We start from the raw sequence: 22,074 nt of genomic DNA, 5'->3' as shown, positions 1-22,074 counted from the left end.
CATTGCAATAAGATATTGCAACGGAATAACACTTTGCAATATAGTACTCATTTGCAATGCAATAGAAAAATGCAATGGAATATCACTCCAATATAATCATCATTTGCAATGCAATAGGATATTGCAATGGAATATTAGTTTGCTATATAAACATAGAAACATAGAAGATAGCTGCAGCAGAAGGCTATACGGCCCCTCGAGCACGCTCCGCCATTCAAAGTGATCATGGCTGATCATCCAAATTGAGTACCTGGTCCCTGCTTTCTCCCCATACCCCTTGATCCCTTTAGCCTTAAGAAATATATCCAACTCCTTCTTGAATATATTTAATGAATTGGCCTCTACTGCCTTCTGTGCTAGAGAATTCCACTGGTTCACCACTGTCTGAGTGAAGAAATTCCTCCTCATTTCTGTCCTAAATGGCATATCCTTTATCCTTAGACCGTGACCCCTGGTTCTGGACTCCCCGACCATCAGGAACATCCTTCCTGCATCTAGTCTGTCCAGCCCTGTCAGAATTTTATAAGTTTCAATGAGATCTCCTCCCAGTCTTCTAAACTCCAGCGAGTACAGGCCCAATCGACTCAATCTCTCCTCATACGTCATTCCTCCCATCCCTGGTATCAGCCTGGTGAATCTTCACTGAACTCCTACCATGGCAAGAACATCCTTCCTCATATAAGGTGACAAAAATTGCACACAATACTCCAGATGTGGTCTCACCAAGGCCCTGTACAACTGCAGCAAGACATCCTTGTTCCTGTACTCAAAGCCTCTCACTACAAAGGCCAACCTAACATTTGCCTTCTTAACTGCCTGCTGCACCTGCATGCTTACGTTCAGTGACTGGTGCACAAGGACGCCCAGGTCTCTTTGCACTTCCCCTTCACCCAATCTATTGCCATTCAGGTAATAATCTGCCTTTCTGTTTTTGCCACCAAAGTGGATAACCTCACATTTATCCATGTTATATTGCATCTGCCATGATTCTGCCCAATCACCCAACCTGTCCAAATCATCCTGGAGTTCTCAGCATCCTCCTCGCAGCACACATGCCCACCCAGCTTTGTGTCATCTGCAAATTTGGAGATATTACATCTAATCCCCTTGTCTAGATCATTAATATATATTGTGAATAGCTGGATTCCAAGCACCGATCCCTGCGGTACCCCACTAGTCACTGCCTGCCACTCATAAAAAGATTGTGCACTGTAATGGATTATAACTTTGCAACATGATATTCATTTTCAATGTAATAGCACATTGGAATGGACTATTTACATCCAGTATAATATTCACTTGAAATGCAATAGAACATTGCAGCTGAATATAGCTTTGCAATACAGTACTTCGTGCAATGCAGTAGAGCACTGCAATGGAATATTGCTGCAAAACCATCGTGGTTTGCAATGCAATAGAACATTGCAATGGAATATCGCTTTGTAATATGATCATCATTTGCAATGCGATAGAACATTGAAGTGGAATATCACTTTGCAATGTAATAGTCATTTGCAATGCAATAGCACTTTGCAATGGAATATCAGTTTGCAATATGATAGTGATTTGCAATGCAATAGCAAATTGAAATGGAATGTCACCTTGTAAGATGATCGTTATCTGCAATACAATATAAAATTGCATTGGAATCTCACTTTGCGATACAATAGTCATTTGCAATTTAATGGAACATGCAGTGGAATATTACCTCGAAATATAATACTCATCTGCAATGGATAATCGACTTGCTATAAAACCGTCATTTGCATTGCACTTTAAAATTGCATTGGCATATAACTTTGCAATATACTAGTCATTTCCAATGGAATAGAACATTGCAAAGGAATGTCGCTTTGCAATGTCAACTTGCAATGTTAATTTAATTTGCAATGCAATACCACATTGCAGTAGAATAATGCTAAAATGTAAACGTCATTTGCAATGCAATAGAACATTGCAATGGAACATCACTTTGCAATATTGTAGTCTGTTGCAATGCAATTGCACATTGCAATCGAGTTTTACCTTGAAATGTGATCGTTATTTGCATTGCAATAGAACATTGCAATGCAATATCACTTTGTAATATGATTGTCATTTGGAATGCAATAGAACATTGCAATGGAATTTTAAGTTGCAATAATATATTCATTTGCAATGCAATAGCATTTTGTGTTGGAATAGCACTTTGCAACATAGTAGGTACTTGCACTGCAGCAGAATATTTCAATTAAATATCAATGCAAAAGAATCGGCATTTGAAATGCAGTAGGACATTAGAATAGAATATTTCTTTACAACAGAATAATCATTGCAGTGCAATGGAACATTGCAATGGAATATCAGTTTGCAACAAGAATGTAATTTGCAATGAAATTGCACGTTGCAATAGAAAAATACTTTGCAATATAATAGTCATTTACAGTGCACTAGCACAATGAAATGGAATATCGCCTTGCAATGTGATCGTCATTTACAATGAACAAAACATTGCAGTGGAATATCACTTTGCAACATAATAGGAATTTGCAATGCAATTGCATAATGCAATGGAATATCGTTTTGCAATATAATAGTCATTTGCAATGCAGTAGAACATGGCAATGGGATATCACTTTCCAATATAATATTCATTTACAATGCATTAGACATTGCAATGGAATTTTAACTTGCAACATTATTGACATAATAAAACTCACTACGCAGTTGGTTTGAGCATAAAGCAAGTCTTTAATCAATTTGTTTCAGAACATGGAAATCTAGTTGTATTCCACCAGCTCCTTGTATTACTAAATGTCGCTGGAATGCTGGGGCCAACGACCGAGTATTTATACTTCTTGGACGGCTCCAGCAGCTGGCCATCCTGCATTATTTCATAAGTAGTTGCTTCATGATGAGATTTATAACATTCTTCCTGCCTAAAAGATTTGGAAGTCCGAAGACTTCCTGTTAATGGAGTAGGTGGACCACGAATAGCCGCAGTCTTTTAGATTTTTGTTTATGGCCAGAAGGCACATCTCCTCAGACTGTGTCTTGGTCCCTGGGCCACTTGATACATGCCGCTGGATCGACAGGGCCCGTGTTGCTCTGATCGACCCGAGGGAGGCTGGGGAGATCGTGACTCTGGGTGTGGGTCCCCACAGGCACAGAAATGGCTTCGTCCCATTGGTTAGCTGGAGATGGACCAGCATCCTGGCCCGGGGTGGCCAGCCCACGGGGAATGCTCAGCTTCCCGCGTGGATCCAGCGGGGCAGCCGGCAGAAACCTCAATGTCCCAGGTAAGGCATCATCCTCGGGGGTGCACAGAGTGTCGGCCTCATCCCTGCAGGACCCTCCATCAGTCAGGTCTGCAGAACTGGCCGGACAGGGCGCCAGGTCCCAGAGTGACACGGTGAATACCCAGCAATCCAGATACCACACGTGGGCTTACGTGGGGTTTACATCTGTAAGTTCTATCTCGTCGACTAGCGGATCATTTTCCAATGATCATACGAATCTTCAGAGCAGCACGGGGCCAGGAGCTGCCAAACCTGACGTTAGAGACGTCCCATGGGTGGAGCGATGATTAAAGCTGAATAATCGCTCACGAGGTGAGTCATTGGTAGAAGTAGAAAGGAGAGACCTGATGGAATGCAACGCATCTGGGAGCATAGTTTTCCACTGCTGGTCTGGTAGATTGCGTGACCTCAGCACAAGTCGGACAGCATTCCAAATGACAGCGTTGTATCTCTCAACTAGTCCGTTAACAATGGGATAGTACGGTGTTGTTTTACTTGTGGCAATTCCTCATTGGTAGAGATTACTTCTGAGTTCACTTGACATGAAGGAGGGACCCCGATCAGAGTGGATGAAATTGCCTGAACCGCAAAGGGAACAGACTTGATCAAGGCATTTGATCACTGTGGAAGTACCTCATGTTGGTACAGGGGAAAGCAAAGGGAAAGCGTGAATATTCGTCCACCATAGTCAGTAAGTAGGTGTTCCACGTCGTGGAAGGCAATGGCCCTTTAAAGTGAATGCTGAGTCGCTGCATAGGCTGCATAGTGTGTATGAGTGAGCGATCAGATGGACGGAAGAATTGCTGTTTTAACTCCGCACAAATTTTACAGCAGGTGCACGTTCTTTTCACATCTTCTGTAGAAAATGGGAGATTTTTAGATTACACAAAGTGCAACATACGGGTAACGCCAGGATGGCATAAGTCAGTATGAAAATCTGCCAGATTCGAAGTTGAAAGAGAAGAGCAGAATGCCCGCGTGAGGGTATCCGGGGCCACATTCTCTTTTCCGGGTCGATAATGTATGGTGTATCCAAAGACAGCCAATTCCATCCTCCAGAGTTGTATTTTGTTATTCTTGATCTTAGTGCATTTCCGGTTATCCAGCATAAAGGCCATGGAGCGCTGATCGGTTATAAGTGAGAAATGGCGACGTGCGAGAAAATGACTCCATTTACATACCGCTTCGATAATGGCCGTAGCCTCCTTCTCGGCAGGAGGATAATGGAGATCGCTACCCTGCAAAGTTCTGGACAGAAATGCAACGGGTCAACCACCTTCATTCAAGGTAGCTGAGATCGCCACATATGATGCATCGCACTCGAACACAAAAGGAAGATTTTCGTCAATGGAACGAAGCATGGCTTTTTCCAATTGCCGCTTGAGGAGGTTGAAAGCTGAAATAGCCATTGCCTCCAATGGAAACGACTTTGCGTGAAGCAGGGGCTGGATCTTTTTGGAGAAGTGGGGCATCCATTTTGCATAATAGGCGAACATGCCGAGTGCCCGACGAAGAGAGTCGAGATTCTTAGGGGGAGGGAGCTCCAGAAGCGGACGAAGTCGCTCCGGATCTGGTTTGATGACACCATTGCCCACCCAGTAGCCAAGGATGTTGACTGATGGTACTGATTTCACAGATTTGGACGCACTTAAGGTTAAGTTGCGACGACGGAGAACGTCAAAAAATTTCTGGAGGTTGGCATCTTTCTCCTTCTGGTCATGACAAGCAATGGTGATATTATCCAGATATGGAAAAGTCTCCGTTAAGTTCTCCTGTTTGACTAGGCTATCCATTGCCCGTTGAAAGACGGCCACCCCATTGGTCACCTCAAATGGAAGGTGACAATTTGGTTAAAGCCAACCATTGGCCTCAAAGGCTGTATACATTTTGTCAGAGTCCTTTAACGGTACTTGATGATATGCGCTCTTTAAATCAAAAGTTGAAATACCTTGTAGTTGGCAATATTATTGACCATGTCATCGATGCGTGGTAGTGGGTAGGCACGCAGGTCAGTATACTGGTTAATATTTTGCGAGTAATCAATGCAAAGATTGTTCTTGTGTTGCTTCAGAGGATTTTTAACAATGATGACTTGAGCCCACCAGGAAGATGAACATGGCTCAATTATACCGTCAGCTAGAAGGCGAGAGATTTCTGCCTCGATAAAGGCTCGATCATCTTGGCTGAAACGTCGTGATTTAGTGACTATGGGCTTACATCGGGGGGAAAGATGAGCAAAGAAGGAGGGCTCATCGAGCGAAGCTGCCGAAAGTGCAGAATACGGTACTTTGGAAATAGTAAGCTCCGCATTTGACCCGCCAAACTCGAAAGTGAGTCTTTTGTGTTGTTTCTGGAAATCCTGCCCCAGGAGCACATCACTGCATAGATTCTTGAGCACCCCGAGCTGGGTGGAGAAATAAGTGCAGCCATTGAGAATAAGGTGGACAAGACAAAAGCCGGAAGAATTGGTGGTCAGAGTCGGCAGAGCCATTGCAATTTCCCTGTCTGAGGGGTAAATACGCAGTTTTAACTTACTGACAGCCCGCTCACTAATAAAGCTGTCAGATCTGCATGAGTGGATTAGTGCTCTCAAAATGTTTCCATTTACCGAAACCTTCGTGGCTGCATGGGGCAAACTTTGGGGAAAAACAGCTGTGATGGGAGGAGGGGCAGTTTTACCCTTGACAGCTGTAACCGTAGTAGTGATTCTTGGGGTGGAGCAGTTTTATAGATTGCAGCTGTAACCATAGTAGTGGCTCTTGGGGGAGGAGCAGTTTTATAGATAGTAGCTGCAAAACTAACAGGAGCTCTCGACCTGTATACCTTAGAAAAGTGGCCTTTCTTACTAACAGCGGCTCTTGACTAGGCAAAACTTAGAAAAGTGACCTTTCTTGCTGCAATGATTGCAGGTCGCATTATTAGCAGGACAATATTTGCTATAATGGAACACACCTCTACAGAAGGAAAACTTCCTTCCTGATTGCCAAGATGCTGCTAGGGCAGGGTCCTCATCAGTGTAGGTGTCTAGGGTAGGGTTGTCATCAGCCGGGTTGAAGTCATCATCCGTGAGGGCTTCTGCCCGAGGCCTATTGAAAGAGTCACTAAAAGAGATAGCAGCAGCCCATGCACGTGGTGAAGGATAGGTGTCTGCATTCCTCTTTGTTAAGTCCAGAGAACATGCCTGGTCATAGGCAACCTGTAATTGCGGGTTTTATTCACCAACAGATGCTGACGTATGAAGGGAGACACAATCCCATTAACAAAGGAATCACAAATTAACTCCTCCTGGTACTGCTCAGCTGTAACAGCTTTAAGATTACAATCCTTGCTGGGCCGGAAAATTTCTGAAGGAATTCATCAAGTGATTCCCCGGGTTGTTGTTGAGTTGTGGCCAGTAGATGCCCAGAAACAATTTCATTTGGGGACTTGACAAATAGCTGCTGTAGTATTTGTATAGCGGCATCATAGTTGACACAGTCTTCGATATAGTCAAACACATGAGGGGATACATAATTAGCAAGTATCTCTAATTTATCAGGAACATTTTCACCACACACCCTGAGGAAGTTTCTGAAAGTACGATACCAATGTTTCGATACCTTAGCAGCTGTAAGTGAATTCGGGTCCAGGTCAAGATGGGCGGGGCTGATTAGTTCCTCCATGATGGACCGATTACTTGTCTGTGTTCCCTTTTACGGTTCGAGTCGTAGCTGGCTGATCCCAAAATCACCCAAAGCGTGGAGTCGATATCAAGTTGATTAAATTGAGGTAATGAAACTCACTACGCACTTGGTTTGTGCATAAAGCGAGGCTTTAATCAACTTGTTTCAGAACATGGAAGTCTAGTTGTATCCAGTAGCTCCTTGTCTTTACAAAATGTCCCCGGCAAGCTGGGTCCAACGACCGAGTATTTATACTCCTTGGATGGCGCCACCAGCTGGCCGTCCAGCGTTATTTCATAAGTAGTTTCTTGAGGATGAGATTTATAACAATTATATTCATTTGCAATGCAACAGCACATTGCAATGAAATTGCAGTTTGCAACATAGTAGTCATTTGCACTGAAACAGAACATTGCAATGGAATATCATTGCAATACAATCATCATGTGCAATGCAATAGAACATTGCAATAGAATATTTCTTTGTAACAGAATAGCCATTGCAGTGAAATGGAACATTGCAATGGAATATCAGTTTGCAATATGAATGTGATTTGCAATTCAATAGAACATTGCAATGAAATATCACTTTGCAATATAATAGTCAATTGCAATGCAATTGCACATTGCAATGGAATAACACTTAGCACTAAAATAGACATTTGCAATACAACAGCAGATAACAATTGAATATCGCTTTGCAATATGATCGTCATTTGCAATGCAAAAGCACATTGCAATGGAATATCACTTGGAAATATGATCGTCATTTGCAATGCAATACGACTTTGCAATGGAACATCACTTTGCAACACAATAGTGATTTGCAACACAATAGAACATTGAAATGGAATATCGTCTTGCAATATGATCGTCATTTGCAATGAAGAAAACATTGCAATGGAATTTCACTTTGCAATGTAATAGGAATTTGCAATGCAATAGAGCATTGCAATGAAATTTCCCTGCAATATTATCGTCAGTTGCAGTGCAATAGCTCATTGCAATGGTGTGAGATTCGAATTTGGAGGAACCCGAGACAGAGACCGAATTGAGATCAAGTTGAGAATTTATGAAAACAACCAAATGACGTGTGCACAAGGGAGAGCCACCCAGCATCCTCAAGCTAGGTGTGCACTCTCGAGGGACAAGTTGCGGTTCATTCAAGTTATGCAATTCTATAAGCAACACCCACCTACTAAAGAATGGGGGCATACATATACAAACAGTGTCACAGCAGTTACTCTTTATTGGTTTATGTGGTTAGTCACTCAAATGTTGGGCCCACCCCTTGAACTCGGGTACCCTCTGACCAACATCCGCAGTATGTTGCTATTACACAGTGTCAGGGTTGCTGTTGCGGGGCCGTGTAAACACGGGGCCGTGCTGTCTGGGCGAGGCTGGTTCTGGACCCAAGTTCAGATAGACAAGGCAAGAAGCAGATATGCAGTCTTACATAAAAGTACGTTGCTAGAATCAAACAGGTAATATAGTGGTATGGATACCCAAGGGGGGAAAATACTTAAAAGGCTCAAACTTGATGAATCCGAAGTCCCAGTCACACGTGTACAACAGTAGCCAGCCATACACCCTCCTGGGCATTTAGAACTAGAAGTCAAACATGAAAAAGTCTGCATTAGTACACATAGCGAATTTTCTTGGCTTTTCAAGCAATGATCTTTCCCATTTCGGCTGATCATGAACTGCAGATGTTCAGAAATCTCAAGACAAAATCATCCTCCTCATCCACTAGCGGCAGGTGCATGTTATGGCGATCATATGATCATAATCTTTGTAAGCGACAGAGCCATTGTTTTCCAGAGTTAGCAGGCTCAATGGATTATATTCCAAAGGGATGCAAGAAGGGCGAGGAAAGCACCTTAATGGACGAGAATAGAACGAAATTCCTCCATCGCTGCTATGTCCATACTGGCTCAGTCCTACTGTCAGGGTTGCTGTCGCAGGGCCGTGTAAACATCGGGCCGTGCTGTCCGGGCAAGGCTGATTCTGGACCCAAGTGCAGACAGATGAGACGAGAAGCAGATATGCAGCCTTAAATAACAGTACTTTACTAGAATCACACAGGTAAACAGTTACGAAACATCGGAGCTCAAGACAAGCTACCACATAGGCAAACGGCTTGTCAAGATAGGAACTCAGGACAAGCTCCCATGAGGCAACCGGCTTGTCAAGACTGAGCTCAAGACAAGCTACCACAGGGCAACCGGCTTGTCCAAACTGAGCATCTTGTCAAGATTAAGCAACTTGTCAGCACCTTGTCAAGACCGAAATCAAAGGGAAGAAACCACAGAACTTAAATACAAACAAAAACAGGTGAAACCAATTAACCAGATGAAAGACAGTTAAGTAATAAACAGGAGAAACAAGTAACAATTAACAAAGGGAAACAAACAAGTGAAGGTGCCATCTAGGCATTACTGAAGGAACTGACCGTCACCCTCACACACAGATATTAGTAGTTTCATCCTACTCCCCACAGTCCTGCTGTTATCTCTTCCCCGGTTTCGGCATAGTTTATAGTTTGAGAAAGCATATTTTAGCCTTAACTGTCGAACAAGCAGGATGGCTACAAGGCCGCAGTAATGCGTGTACCCTGTGACTGGAATAATGTTCGATGTTAATTGTACCATTATCTCCTGGGAAGACAGGCCGTGTTCAGACAATGGCTCTACTGAGTCTGTGAACACACACATTCCGAAGTTTGATAAGTAAATGGCGTCTTCCAGTCTGCCAATGTGCTTCAGTCAGCTAAACCTAAATTATGGCTAAATAGGGTGTTAACACAGTCAAGTATCCCAGCACTCATTGGGAACAAGCTGGACCTTTCAGTCCCCCCTTCCAAACCCCGGAAAGGACCGTTAAAGCGGGGTTGGAGGGTGTGCTCTCTATGCTAGGACAGTGTGATAAGCTGGTGGGCTTATAGTATGTCAGAAATGCATATACGATTTCCCAAATCAAATAGCACGAATGATGAAGGTTTTCCTATAATCCCCCCCAATTGTTCTATACTACCACCACCCACCCCCCCAGGCCTTTGGCTATTCCAAGTAGGCCGCACAATTGTTGCATATGGTCTGGTGTGAATCCTATCGGGGTGGCAACCCGTCGAAGCACCAGATCTGCATAAGATGAGTAAAGCGAATATTTAGGCAACCCCTGATTGATTATACGATTGCTTCATTATTCATACAAATGATTTTTCCAACAATTTGTTAAAGTCATCACCTGAAACGTTTGGAGTCATAGAGTCATTGAGTTATACAGCACAGAAAGAGGCCTTAGGCCCATCGCGTCCATGCCGTCCATCCAGCCCTGTCTAATCTAATCCCATTTTCCAGCATTTGGTCCGTAGCCTTGTAAACCTCCTGCCCCTTACCTTTAATCTATGCCCCCTTGTTAGTGACCCCACTACTAAGGGTAAAAGTTCCTTTCTGTCTACCTTATCTATGCCACTCATAATTTTGTACACCTCAATCAGGTCCCCGCTCAGCCTTCTCTGCTCCAAGGAAAACAACATCAGCCTGTACAGACTTTCTTCATAGCTGAAGCGCTCCAGCCCAGGTAACATCCTGGTGAATCTCATCTGCACCCTCTCCAAAGCAATCACATCCTTCCTATAGTGTGGCGACCAGAACTGCAGATAGTATTCCAGCTCTGACCTAACCAGCGTTTTGCATAGCTCCATCATAACCTCCCTGCTCTTATATTCTATGGTGTGGAGATGCCGGAGTTGGACTGGGGTGGACAAATGTAAAAAGTCACACAACACCAGGTTTTTGTCCAACAGCTTGATTTGAAATCACAAGCTTTCGGAGCGCTGCTCCTTCTTCAGGTGAAGTGGAGAAATGCATAAAGACACAGCTTATATAGTCAGAGAATCATGTCAGATGTCTTTATGCATTTCTCCACTTCACCTGAAGAAGGAGCAGCGCTCCGAAAGCTTGTGATTTCAAATAAAGCTGTTGGACTATAACCTGGTGTTGTGTGGCTTCTTACACTTATATCCTATGCCTCAGCTAATGAAGGAAAGTATCCCATATGCCTTTTTAACCATCTTATCCACCTGTTCTGCTGCCTGCAGGGATCTATGTACATGCACACCAAGGTCTGTCTGATCCTCTGCCTTTCCTAGGGTCTTACCATTCATTGTGTATCCCTTGCCTTGTTAGTACCGCCAAAATGCATCACCTCACACTTTTCATGGTTAAATTCCATTTGCCGCTGTTCCGCCCATCTGACCAACCCACCTATATCGTCCTGCAGGCTGATGCTACCCTCCTCGCTATTTACCACACCACAAATTTTCGTGTCAGCTGCGAACTTACAGATCATTCATTTTACATTCACATCCAAATCATTAATGTAGACCACAAACAGCAAGGGACCCAGCACCAATTCCTGCGGTACCCCACTGGACACAGGCTTCCAGTCACAAAAACCACCTTCGACCATCACTCTCTGCCTTCTGCCACTAAGCCAGTTTTGGATCCAATGTGCCAAGGCATCCGGGATCCCATGGGCTCTTACCTTCTTGACCAGTCTCCTATGCGGGACTTTATCGAAAGCCTTACTGAAATCCATGTATAACACATCCACTGCACTACCCTCATCCACACATCTAGTCACCCCATCGAAAAATTCAATCAAATTGGTCAGACATGATCTTTCCTTAACAAAGCCATGCTGACTATTCCTGACTAATCCTTGCCTCTCCAAGTGGAGACTAATTCTGTCCCTCAGAATTTTTTCCAATAATTTCCCTACCACTGATGTTAGGCTCACTGGCCTGTAATTCCCAGGTTCATCCCTACTACCCTTCTTGAATAATGGTACTACGTTAGCTGTTCTCCAGTCTTTTGGCACATCCCCTGTGCCCAAAGAGTCTCTGAAAATTTGTGTCAGAGCACGTGCAATCTCCTCCTTTGCCTCACACAGCAGCCTGGGATACATCACGTCCGGGCCTGGGGATTTATCCACTTTTCAGCCTGCTAAAACCGCTAGTACCTCCTCCCTCTGGATGCTAATTTGTTCAAGTATATCACGGTCCCCCTGCCTGATTTCTATGTCTATATCATCCTTCTCCATAGTGAAAACAGATGCAAAAAATTCATTTAAAACCCCACCTACATCTTCTGGCTCCACACACAGATTGCCACTTTGGTCCCTAATGGGCCCTTCTCTTTCCCTAGTTATCTTCTTGCCCTTAATATAATTATAAAACACCTTAGGATTTTCCTTTACTTTGCTCGCCAGTGTTATTTCATGGCTCCTCCTCGCTCTCCTAATTTCTTTTTTAAGTATCCTCCTGCACTTTTTATACTCCTCTAGGGCTTCCTCTGTCTTTAGTCCTTTGTATCTGCCAAAAGCCCCCCTTTTTCCCAATGCATTCTCGTATATCCCTTGACATCCATGGTTCCCTGGGCTTGTTGGTCCCACCCTTGACCTTTACGGGAACATGTTGCCATTGTACTCTCTCAATTTCCTTTCTGAAAGACTCCCATTGCTCCGATGTGGATTTTCCTACAAGTAGCTGATCCCAGTCCACTTTGGCCAGATCCTGCCTTATCATATTAAAATCGGCCTTCCCCCAATTTAGAACCTTTATTTCTGGTCCATCTCTGTCCTTTTCCATGACTACCTTAAATATCACCGAATTATGGAGTAGGAGCAGTACAAATATTAGCAGTTTTAACTTTTGGTTTAGCAATTTGTTTCACCTGATTCCATTTACATTTCCTGCGTGTCATTAATAACAAGGTCAGGACAATTACGAACTGCACCACGACTAATACATGTGATTTCAGTCGGATCCATGGATGCATCTGTAAATTTATTCCCAAATGTCATCTACCCATGTGCTCACTTTGTTCGCATCGATGTCTTTCTTCATATCCATGTTCCTTTGTTGCAGAATATAGTACACCTTTTGGGAGAGCCGTATCTCTTTCCGTAACTGCCTCAGGTGTTCGGGCAGTGGGGGCATAGAATACTCAAATGTGTTGATGTAGTTCCACAATCCATACTTGATGTCTTGAGACACTTGAAGAGAGGCAATATTAAACTGGTGTACGTCCACCAACTCCTCGTGTCCAATCCGTACCAGAACTGCTGGTGTGAAGCAAAACGCTTACTGGGGATGTTGCAAGTTAGATTGGCATGTTCAAATGTCTCCAAGTTTGTCATGACACAGTATTCGCTATTACCGGCGTATGTCACCTAGGTGGGCTATGAGGATGCGTCCAATGCCTCCATGGTGCAGTTAAACTCCATGCCAGTGTGAATGAAACCACATTGAGCTTGCGGGCTTTGGCTGATTGCATGCGAACACATGATGATGGCATGTCTGGTGACACATCCTTCCAGCTTGGTACCCATCCGGTTTGCTTTCACCATCACTGTGTAAGGTAACATATTGTGGTAAGGTATATGTATGCCATCTTTTGTATACCTATATTTTGTACCTGATATACCTCCCGCCCTTGTGTCTCCGCTGCCATTACCGGGACGACGAAATCTAAACCCAGGAACTCAACCCCCCGCGTCTGTGTTGCATTCGACATGCGTGGGGTATACCCATACCATGGCTCGGAATGACAAACTGTCATATTGAGGCTACATAAGAGACATTTCGCCATACCTGGCCCAGCATGTCCGTGTGTCAGGGTCCCTTTTAACTGTTGGTTGGTAATCCACAGGGATACCTCCCCTGCCTGTATCTGTTCCAAATTTTCTCGGGTTTGTTCCACTCTTCAATTCCCATATGTGCTGCAAGCATCGTTTGCTGCTGCCTGCTGTGAGGCATTGTATTCCTCTTTAATTATCGTATTTATAGTCTGCGCGTGTGTTTCTAATACAGTAGCTATATCCTGGATGTATACAGTTAATATCTGGTCCTCCTTTAACTCTTGGCCCTCATTCTTATTCTGCCCTTGCAAGATGGCTTTAATGCAGGAACCCAGATCCCAGACCTTCTGATCAATGGTGTTAACAACCGATGTGCCGGTGTTAAAGACCGTCGCTGCATCGTTAACTAAAGAACTCTTATGTCACCATACCCGCCGGCTTTTCTGTCTGTATCTGCCTCGGCTACGATCTGCGCCTTGTTTCAATACCTGTGTTAGAAGGCGCTGGTGTAACTGTTGAGTTTTTGGTGAACACTAAACAGGCGGGGCGGTGTTGGTCAGGTTCAGCATCACTGACACTAATTCATGACGCACGTTATCATACAATATATCCCCAGTCCGGGTGAACACCAGCCCACTAGCAGGTCCCTCCGTCATGGGGGAGGGGCAGGTCAGTGGTTCTCACTCTGGGGAGGATGGTGTCATGGAAAACACTGGGGGCGTGGGTGTGGTGGGGGCACCACAGTAGCAGCCAATCATAGGTGGCAGCCCGGGCCCCTCGTATTGTTCTGTAATCCGAAAGTTTGACATCTCTCTTGGGTAGACGTACATAAGGGGTCCCAATGTCCTGCATTATTCTGCCAGCATATCCTGTCCTTCCTTCCTGGGATTTTACTGGTACAGACGCCCTTGTGTGTTTTGTGTGGACCAGTGGTCATCTCACAAAGAAAGGGGGTTCCTGGCTGGTCAACACAGAAACTCAGCGCCATGGTAGGTGTTTTCGTTCGCCAAACAGTAACCCTACCTTTCCCAAGGAAAGCCTCCCCATCGTTATCCTACACCACCGCCAGGCAAAAGGAGTCCAGTTCCCTTACCAGTCTCGGCACTAGTTTGTGGTAACTAACAGGCTCTCTCTCTCTCTCCCACTGACCCTCTGTCTGTCTCCGACCCCCTTTCAGCCTGGCCTGCTATTAGCAGTGTGTGCAAGGCTTGCAGCGGGGTAAAGGCTACTTCATACATGGCGTTGAGCTGGAGGCGGTGGCCTTGTGACAGTGGCTCAAAGTGACTTACCTGACTTAACTTAATCCGGTGAGGGTTATCGGCCGTCGGATGGGAATGTGTGAAGACAGGTGGCACTGTCCTCCTTCAGAGGTAGGAGGGCCTATAAAAGGGGGTGGATATCCCCTGGGGAAGGTCCTCCAGTCCCGACACCAGTGGTTCCGAAAGAGCAGCTGTGTCTCGGAACCGGTCTATCTCCTCTGCACAGAGTGGGGTAAACAAAAGATTCTGTGTTCTGTTGGGATGTAGAACGAGGTGTCCGGTAGTCCCACCACAAAAGGGAGATAATCAGAACTCTAGAGTCAAGGGGTGAGTTCCAAGAAGGTTAGGGTCGTATAGTAGTGAGAGTTCGCAGGATCTCTGGTTAAGTCCAGCAACCGGACCATCGAAAGGTCGACATCCCCGGAAGTGGTGGCAGTACTGAGGTCGGGCCCGCACATCTGTAAGAAAGAGACAGGTAAAATAGCGACCCGAATAATTGAATTAGTTCTTCGAAATCCGGTCATGATCAAATATAGGAGAGAAAATAGAGTCATAGAGTCATAGAGTCATTGAGTTATACAGCACAGCAAGAGGCCTTTCGGCCCATCGCGTTCGTGCCGGCCATCAAGCCCTATCTAATCTAATCCCATTTTCCAGCATTTGGTCCGTAGCCTTGTATGCTATGGCATTTCAAGTGGTCCTCCAAATGCTTCTTGAATGTTGTGAGGATTCCTGCCTCCACCACCCTTTCAGGCAGTGAGTTCCAGTTTCCAACCACCTTCTGGATGAAAAAGTTCTTCCTCAAATCCCCTCTAAATCTCCTGCCCCGTACCTTGAATCTATGCACCCTTGTTATTTACCCCTCTACTAAGGGGAAAAGTTCTTTTCTATCCATCCTATCTATGCCCCTCATAATTTTGTATTCCTCAATCAGGTCCCGCCTCAGCCTTCTCTGCTCCAAGGAAAACAACCCCAGCCTGTCCAGTCTTTCTTCATAGCTGAAGCGCTGCAGCCCAGGTAACATCCTGGTTAATCTCCTCTGCACCCTCTCCAAAGCAATCACATCCTTCCTATAGTGTGGCGACCAGAACTGCACACAGTACTCCAGCTGTGGCCTAACCAGCGTTTTGTGCAGCTCCATCATAACCTCCCTGCTCTTATATTCTAAGCCTCGGCTAATGAATGCAGGTATCCCATATGCCTTTTTAACCACCTTATCCACCTGTTCTGCTGCCTTTAGGGAGCTATGTATATGCACACCAAGATCCCTCTGATCCTCTGTCTTTCCTAGGGTCTTACCTTTCATTGTGTATTCCCTTGCCTTGTTAGTCCGTCCAAAATGCATCACCTCACACTTTTCAGGGATAAATTCCATTTGCCACTGTTCTGCCCATCTGACCATCCCATAATTATCGTCCTGTAGCCTGAGGCTTCCTGCCTCGCTATTTACCACCCCACGAATTTTCCTGTCATCTGCGAACTAACTGATTATACCTTTTACATTCGCATCCAAATCATTAAAAGACAGGGTATTATTTCGTTATTATTTCATTTTAATCATAGGGTCCCCAAGAGATGGGGAAATCTCTTCCCTGGGCCCCATCACAGTCTTAGTCTGGCTTCAGTGTCTCCATCTTACATCTAATTTTTCCTGTAGGAAAACGGAGGTTCCTGTATTTAGGAGGATCTGGAACGGCCCATCCCACCGGGGCTCATAGGTACCTCGAACTGGTCGCTGAACCATCACCCACTGTCCTACCGGAGCGGGCGCTTCCCAAATTCCCCTTTGTCTTTTGGCATCATGTGCCTCCTGTAAGTGTTGAACCCGAAAGTGTTTGGCATGATAGGCCTCACTGATCAGGCGTAGATATGTCAGGAGAGTTGTCTGGAATTTGGAAGTGTCCCCCATACCCTTGGGGTAACATCATAGCTCGTCCAGGCATTAGTTCAAGTGGGGTTACGCCAGTGCCTTTGGCCGGCGTGGCTCGTATGCCCCAAAGAATGGCGGGGAGGACTGCGTGCCACCCTTTTCCTGTCTGTACAATGGCCTTGGTCACAGACTGTTTTAAAGTACGGCTCATCCGTTGCACCATTCCTGAGGATTGTGGATGGTAAGGGATTTGGAACCGTTGTCGAACCCCCAGGAGCGCTAAAGCCTGTTTCATGGCCTTGCCGGTGAAGTGGATTCCCTGGTCAGAATCTATCTGGTAAGGCACCCCCCCATTGGGTAATGATTTCCATCGCTAGGATTTTTGCAGCTGCTTCGGCTGTGCTCCTCCTAGTGGGGAAGGCCTCGACCCAACGTGTAAAAAGTTCGATGACTACAAAGACATGGTTCTACCCGCCTGCGGGGTAGGGGTCCTGTGAAATCCACTTGTAATTGCGTCCATGTTCACTGGGCCACCGGGGGTGCTCTATACGTACTCATATGTAACCCCCAATTCCCGTTTGGATGCAAGGTAGACATAGTCTCCCATACTCGTGGATCTCTCTGGCCATTCTGGGCCAGCACCAGGTGTCAGCTATAAGGTAATATAATTATAACCTCCCAAATGCACGGGCTCGTGGTAAGATTGTATCAGGGCACGTCGAATGGACGTAGGAACCACGGACTGGGTCTCATGATGAAAAACACACTGGGGTCTTTGTTCACTCCCTCATGCACCCAAACTGTATATTCTCAGGGACTCGGAAAGGTACACGGTTAGGAGCGTATCGTTCGGTAAATCATCGGCCAGGGAAGCCTCTTCAGTTCGTACGACTGCATTAGGAATAAGGGCCATCACAGGGCGAGCCAACGCGGCCCGTCGGGCGTCCAATTCGGCGACTGGGTTACCCTGGATTTCTGGGGTCTCCCCTGCCTGGTGGGAGCAAACATTGACTACCGCCCCCAGCGTGGGCCCGTCCGCTGCCCGAAGGCATTCAGCGATCGCGAAAGCATGTTTAATAGTGTTGCCTAAAGAAGTCAAATATCCTCACCGCTTCCACAGGCCGCAGCAATCGTGGATGACGGAATAGGCATATTGGCTGTCTGTATAGATATTTGCGGTTGTTCCTTCTGCCAACTGAAGGGCTCTACTGAGGGTGCTGATTTCCACCAGCTGGGCCCCTTGGGTGAGGGTCTGTCCTGCCGGACCTACTACTGCCGATCCGGCGACACATCGGCCCTCATGGTAATAACTGGACCCATCCACGTACATCTCTAGGCAGGCCACGGCAATGGATTCGGTTAGGTTGGGTCCCTGACTATCGAGATGTAAGATAGTGGTGCAAACATGGGGGGTCCTTTCGTCGATTAGGAAGGATGCAGGGTTCATTCGAGGGTCTGTTAACACCTCGATCCGAAACCCCCTACCCAATAAACAAGCCTCCCATTTTGCACGTCTCTGTTCGGAAATAGTATCCAGGCTGCCTGCAAGAACTTTCACGAGGCTGTGGCGGGTATGAAAGATTACCTTCCCGGGACCTACCATAGACTCTATTGAATCTACCGCCCAGGCTGCACAATCAGTGGGCGCCAGGCACGGGGCCTGTCCCATCATGGAGGATGGTACCGGGCACGAGTAATATCCTGCTGGTCGTATTTGATCATTCCGTGATTGTCCCACTACCGCACTATACGACCGATTGCCCACCCAATTCCACAGGTGGAATGATTTAGCTGGGACTGGGAGACCTAGGGCAGGTGCGTTGGCCAAAATGATTATGACCATCTCAAATGCTTCGATTGCCTCTGGTGTCCAAGTCAGCCTTGCCTCTCCCGGGGCCCTCCCTTTAGGAGGTTGTTTACTGGGCTTGCCAATTAGGTGAAGTCGGTTACGTAGGTGCAGCAATAGTGAAACAATCCCATCATGCTTCGCAGGCCAGAGACAGTGACGGGTCACGGCATCTGCAAGAGTGCTTGAACCCTCTCGGGGTCAGGTCCTACCCTCTGGGGAGATGATCTGACCCAGGAAGGTAACCCGAGGAAGCCCAATTTGAGCTTTGATCGGATTCAGTTTTACCCCCCTTGAACTAAAGTCTCCAGGACACACGTCATGGCGGCCAGATGAGCTGAGGGCGAGGGACTGCCAATCAGAATGTCATCTACATATTGAAGGCAGGCTGAATCCTGCATTTGGCTATCTGCTAATGTTGGCTGGAGAGCCTTTTCCAGGTCTCGTGAAAAATAGTAGGGGCATTGTGAAATCGCTGAGGCAACCGGGTCCAAGTATTCTGGGTGGATCGAACAGTGAAAGCGAAGCGCTGTTGGGATCCGGGATCCAAAGGACATGTCATAAGTCCGTTTTGGATGTCCAGTGCCGTGAATATGGACAGGGCTTTGTGGAGGCCGTTTAAAATAGTGGCAGGTTTCGCCACTAAGGCATGGAGCTTGGGAGTGACCCGATTCAGTGCTGTATAATCAATGGTCATTCTCCAGGATCCATCTGGTTTCTGCACTGGCCATACCGGGAAGTTGGTACAGGAGTATGTCTTTGTCACTATACCAGTTTCTAATAAGTCTACTACTATGTGCTTCTGATTGGAGGGGGTATTGTCGGTGGGTCTCGGGGTAGGGTCCGTGGACCCTCACTGGGTCCATCTCCGCTCTACCACGGTCTAATTTGTGGCTGGCCCATGCAAGAGGGTAAACCTCACAAACTCTCCCCCATGGTCCTTCCTCTATCCATGCGCGCTTTACCGGCCAGAGGGCTTGTACTCTGCATTGTCGGGATTTATATTCCTGGAAGGGAAATCTCCCCACTCGGGGCCCCCCTAAGTCTATGGATGATCCCTTAGGAGCATATCTGCCTCTATCTAATGGAGAATATCCATACCTAAGAGCAGGCCCTCACCGTTAAGACCTACCCACAGGGTGATCCACCAGGTATGACTTCCTGGTGACAGCTGCAGGGGAAGTGGACCACTTCGAGGGAGATCACCCTTTCTCCACTAACGCCAGTTATCGGAATGCTTTGATCTAAGGTGGGAAATTCTGTGTCAGTTATCGACACCGAGGCCCCCGTGCCTAAAATGGCACAGTATTGTCGGCCTCCTAACTGTACATTTAGAGACGGGCGTGTGGACGCCTGCTCCCTGACCATGGAGACTGGCTAATCCTAGTAGCTGGCGAGGAAGGCTCGGAGTGCCTCCAACTCTTGGTTTGACAAGCCTCTCTTCGTTTGTCGCTGAGGGCCTGAAGCGGGTCGGGTCGGTCCCTGCCCTTGTTTACCTCCACCCTGTTCATAACAGTTGGCCTTTTGATGCCCTGTCCGCCCGCAATTGTTACACTTAACTCTCGGCTGGGTGCAATGTGTAGCCACGTGGCCCGGTGTGTTACAATTGTAACAGAGTCGAGCCTCTTGTATGACTGCTACAGGCTCGGTTTTAATGCCCGGGCCGCTATGGTGGACCATGGCAGATAATTGTGGGTGGGAGCTTGACTGGCGGCATCATTTCCGCCTGGTGGAGCCCAAAAAGTCGACCAGCCCACTTCCAGATTGCAGCTTCCGTGGCCTGGGGGCTGGCCCCCATTCGGAGGGCAGTTTGGTAGGGCTTTTCCAATCCCTGGAGTAGACTACCTACAAACCGTGGGTAGTCGTGATTAGTGGGAATGTCATTTGTCTGGCCCCAATGTTCATACTACTCGATTACTCGATCAATGTACACATTGAGGTTTTTCCCCGGGACTCTGTTGCAGGGCGGTGAGCCCCATCCAGGTAGCGGTGCATTTGCCCAGTCTGAACTGAAGCCAACTTTTCAAACCATCGAATTGGATCTCATACTCCGCCGCTGTGGCTGGGGCATTTAGGCCATGGTGTCCCAACGCCCCATAAACCATAGAGGGGCATTTCACGTCGATAATAGCTTTGATGTCTTGTTTCGACAAATTAAAGTGCCGAGCAGCACTTTGCATTTTTGCCCATACTTCTACATTAGGATTGTGTCTTTTGAGGTCGGGAATGAGAAAGGTGACGCTGGACCTCTCCTGAGGCATAAAGACTGTGCCTCGTCCATCGTACCTCATCCACCGACCTCTGGGTTTTGGGCTCCTACCGTCTGATTAACTCAGACGGGGGCCACGGAATTTGATTTTTCAGCCCCAGACTGAAGAAGTAACGGCGGGTAGATATGACTGTATTCGGCAGGGCACGTGGGTTGGGTGGTCTCGACTCGTTGAAACTCTACGGTCCCCGATGGGGGCCTGGGATGTAAGGACGACATGTCTCGAGTCTCCTTTTGTAGAGCCTCGACAATTTCACCTCAGCTTTTTATGTCGTCCAAATTCTCAGTCCCTGGTGGCTTGAGGTGCAGGAGACTACTGAATTGGACTTTAGCCTCCCGCACGGGTCTCAAGAATTATTGTAACGGGGCCAGTCTCCCCCCTTGTCCATGATTATGGGTCCCATTTGATCCATCCAACTAGCACAAAAAACCGCCCCATAATTAGCTTGTTTGGCGTCCATTGTTCCTCCCACCACTTTATTTGGTCAACTAATGGGCTTGTTTCTTTCCACCCATTTTTAATCATCCCACTTTGAAATTTCAAATTAGCCTCTCGGACCCGCTGTACGACAGTGACACTGGTGGCCATAGCTGGAACGTCCGGTGAAAGAAGTCTCCCCTCATCACCCATGTGACCCGTATTAACTGTTACGTATATTGTTATAATCTATCTTATACTTTATCGGCACAAACGTATCACCTTATACTCTAAATCAGAAATACACACTTATGTCTAATCGATTCTGTCAGTCCGCGGTCTCCATGAGGAATAATTTACTATGTGGGTAATTTAATACTGACTGGCCCATACACGATTTTAGCCACACTGGTGAACGAGCGAGTCCTTGTTCCTCCTAAAATACTTAATGTGGCTTCTTCCCTTAGGACACGACACGGTTCTCGCTTCAGCCGTCAATTCCAGTGTTGTTTAATTCCCATGGTCCTTACATGCAGTATCCCACTTCCGACACCAACTAATAGATTCGAATTTGGAGAAACTCCAGACCGAGACGGAATTGAGGACATTTACAGAATTTATTAAAACAACCAAAAGACTTGCGCACAACAGAGAGCCACTCAACTTCCTCAAGCTAGGGGTGCACGCTCGGCGGACAAGGAGTTGTTCATTCAAGTTGTACAATTATTTAAGCAATGACCACCTACTACATAATGGGGCGTACACGTACAAACAGTGTCACAACAGCTATTCTTTATTGGTTTATGTGGTTAGTCACTCAACTGTCGG

At 46.4% G+C, this 22,074-nt stretch overlaps 1 pseudogene; it reads right to left on the bottom strand.

Annotated features, from left to right (window-relative positions):
• Window positions 1-20,225: 20,225 nt before the first annotated feature.
• LOC147087889 (uncharacterized) lies at window positions 20,226-21,417 on the bottom strand (annotated as a pseudogene).
• Window positions 21,418-22,074: the final 657 nt, after the last annotated feature.

This window comes from Somniosus microcephalus, unplaced genomic scaffold (genome assembly GCF_052327205.1).
Source record: "Somniosus microcephalus isolate GS21.2 unplaced genomic scaffold, FLI_Smic_1.0 unresolved_chr5, whole genome shotgun sequence".
In the NCBI taxonomy this organism is placed as follows: Eukaryota; Metazoa; Chordata; class Chondrichthyes; order Squaliformes; family Somniosidae; genus Somniosus; species Somniosus microcephalus.
The sequence above is the reverse complement of the archived record's forward strand: the minus strand, read 5'-3'. Positions and strand labels throughout refer to the sequence as shown.